The sequence below is a fragment of the Microtus pennsylvanicus genome, chromosome 4 (assembly GCF_037038515.1).
Source record: "Microtus pennsylvanicus isolate mMicPen1 chromosome 4, mMicPen1.hap1, whole genome shotgun sequence".
NCBI classification, from domain to species: Eukaryota; Metazoa; Chordata; class Mammalia; order Rodentia; family Cricetidae; genus Microtus; species Microtus pennsylvanicus.
Genome location: NC_134582.1, coordinates 22,724,251 through 22,727,770, shown reverse-complemented (window position 1 = coordinate 22,727,770; position 3,520 = coordinate 22,724,251).

The window sequence follows — 3,520 nt, the reverse complement described above, 5'->3', positions numbered from 1 at the left end:
AGTGTTCCCTTTTCCCCACAACCTCTCCAGCATAAGTTGTCATCAGTGTTTTTGATCTTGGCCATTCTTACGGGTGTAAAATGGAGTCTCAGAGTTGTTTTGATTTGCATTTCTCTGATGACTAAGGATGTTGAACCTTTTCTTAAGTGTCTTTCAGCCATTTTATATTCCTCTGTTGAGAGGTCTCTGTTCAGGTCTGTACTCCATTTTTTTTTGGATTATTTGTTCTTTTGATGACCAATTTCTTGAGTTCTTTGTATATTTTGGAGATCAATCCTCTGTCTGATGTGGGGTTGGTGAATCCCCATTCTGTAGGCTGAGATCAAGGGGATACAAATCGGAAAACAAGAAGTCAAACTCTCACTGTTTGCTGATGATATGATTGTTTACATAAGCAATCCCAAAAATTCTACCAAGGAATTTACAACTCATAAACACTTTCAATAATGTAGCAGGATACAAGATTAACTAAAAAAAAGTCAGTAACCCTCCTGTACACAGATGATAAAAGGGCTGGGGAAGAAATCAGAGAAACAACACCCTTCACAATAGCCACAAATAGCATAAAATATCTCGGAGTAACTCTAACCAAACAAGTGGAAGACTGTATGACAAGAACTTTAAATCTTTAAAAAAAGAAGTTGAAGAAGACACCAGAAAGTGGAAAGATCTCCCATGCTCTTGGGTAGGCAGAATTAACAGTAAAAATGGCAATTTTACCAAAAACAATCTACAGATTCACACATTTTTTTCTAAATGACTCTGTTTCTGGGGAAATTGAGGTTCCATTCTTGGCTTTTTAGTCTCACTAACAAAAGAATTTAGAAACTGATGGAGAAAGAAGCTTGTGGACAGTTTTATTGGAATTTGAGGGGACTGAAATTGAGTAGGCGAGCAGTAAATTTCAACAACTGACATGGGGACCACACTGCCTCATCAGCCCTCAACGGCCAAGTGTCCATCCTCAATGGCTCCAAGGTCAGTGTCATAATACCACTTCAAGCATTAAAGCTTCACATATGCAGGAAAGGCCATGTATAAAGAGAAGGAAATGAAAACAGAAATCCAATTTCAAAGTTCTGTCAAGGCCAAGGCTATATATATTTATAGTGAAATTGATAGTCTTAGTTTTCAGTACACGAGCCCTAGAACCCAAATGGGAGTGTTTTACAAATGCAGAGGAATCTGGACCAATGACAAATGACAATTTTTTTCTAATTTAACAAGGTTTAACAAAGCCACAAGTAACAAACTTTACAAGTAGTATTAACTGGGGGATGGTTTGAAAATGAGCACTCGGTGCTGGGATGCAGATGACCCCAGTCATGTCCAGCCAGCATATACTGAGCTGGAAGATAGCTACACCCTCACACAGTAACTTTACACACAGATCAGTCAGCAGAAAATGAAAACTTGCAAGTAGCCGGAAATCAAATATTCCCCCCAAAGAAAAGTAAACCATGATGGCCAGGGCTGCGTGAATCCTAAAACTGACATACAATACAATGAAGTTGGCTCAGCCAATGTGGCAATCAGCTCACCTGGGTCACTCAGAAGTACCTTTATGCCTCTCTGTCTTTGGCCAGAGTCCAGGACCCCAGGAAGGGAGCCAGGGTTGGGCTCAGGGGGGTGAAGTTGGCTAGAGTCTGACTCAGGGAGTGCCAACTGGAGTCCCAGGTTTTCAGCCCTGAGCAATGTCACTCTGTCTGATCCTTCCTCCCACGCAGTTAAGAACCTGAGGCACTGCACCTGAGCGGGGCTAGGTGGAGTCTACATGCCCAGACGAGGCGGAGTGCTTCAGGTAGGGTTTATCCCTGGGCTATGATGCTTGGAGACAAGGGAGCAAGGCAAGAGAAAACCACTTATGTAGAAACCTAAGTCAAAAGCTAAGCCATCCTCCTGAAGAAGAGGTGAAATGGTAGAGGGCAGGCCCATGGGAGAAATCCAGACTGGAAGCCACAGCACAGAGAAATAGCAATGACCAAACATGGAGGATTCTGGAAGTCCTAAGAATATGTTCAAGGCCAAGGTCTTCTGAAGGGTAGCAGAGGATCTGGTGGTTCAAGACAGGGAACACAGGATATTAACAATGTGTATTTAGATGTGGTAAAGCTGGCCCTAGAGAGCGTTCAGTTTAATTAGACATCAGATGGCGTCTAAGTTATAATGTAAAATGCAATGCCTACTGTTTTTCTTCCTTAAGCAAAAGACATGTCGTCTCACTCATAGGGTGCAAAATTGCTTGTCTGCAGTGCCTCTGGATGGCTTTGCAACAATGCTGTAAGCCTTGTTGTCAGGAGGGCAGAGCATCTAAAAGAGATAACAGACATGCCCTTCTCTTCTGATAGACTACTGAACTAACAGACTCCGTGGGTTAATTTCCCCTGGAATCTCACACTACGGGGAAGAAAAGCCTGAAGCTCTGGTACCTTTCAAAGGCAGATCTTACATCTCAAGATGAGATTTCCAGGACTCTCCCAACTTATCTGACTGCTCTGTAGGCTGGACCAGAGCCAATGATGAGTCACCAATGAGCAAAGACAAGGACCCCACACTTGACCAGGGCTGTTTATTTACACAAACCTTTTACCCACCCTCTATTTAAGATAAAACCTTATCAGCGTCCTCCAAAGATCGAGATTTTAGGGTCACCGAGCCCTTTTATTTGTTACTCTTCCCAATTAGTTCACATTGAATACATCTCCTTTCCATAGTTAACTGATTCTTGGGTCAGCATATTGGGGTCAGGAGGCCCCAAGTCTAGCTTGTACCTCAAAGGTCTCAAAGGGTGCTTACCTAGACCAAAGCTTTCTCTGCATGTGACCCTTTTCACCTAATAAAACTTTGCACAACTCTGGGCATACAGATATAAAAGTAAGTATACAAATCAAACAACCAATGATGAATCATAAGCAATGTATTTGAAAATAATTCCTTGACATACATAAAATTTTACAGTTTATTAAAGCTTAAAGCAAAATTACATACCAATGAGATGAAGGTGCTTATTTTTACATAAAGAATTAAGTCTTGCCAGGATGTTCGATACTTCAGGATGAAGAATATCCTCATCACTTTTCATAGTTGATAGATATTCTGATTTATAATAATTAATGCTAGGAATGAAAGTTTGCGTCCAAGTACAAAATAGCAGAACTATGTTTATTGCAGACATTGTTAGAAATCCTTTCCTAACTCCAAGATAAAACTCATTTAATGATTTTCTACTTCATGAAACTCAAGTCAGAAACTCAAGCAGCAATTGAGGCATCTTGTTTTGTTTGAGGCAAGGTTCCACTGTGTAGCTTGGCTGGCCCGGAATTCAGAGAGATCTGCCCACCTCTACCTCCTGGGCATTGGGATCAAAAGCGTGTATCATCATACTCGGCATTCAAAATAGAAATTTTTTTTAAAAAAATAAAATATTCTAGTACAATCCAAAAAGATGCTAGTATGAAGTTTCTTGCTGGGGAAGGATGATAGGAAAATATTAAGTCTTTATTTTCTATAATTAAACCAT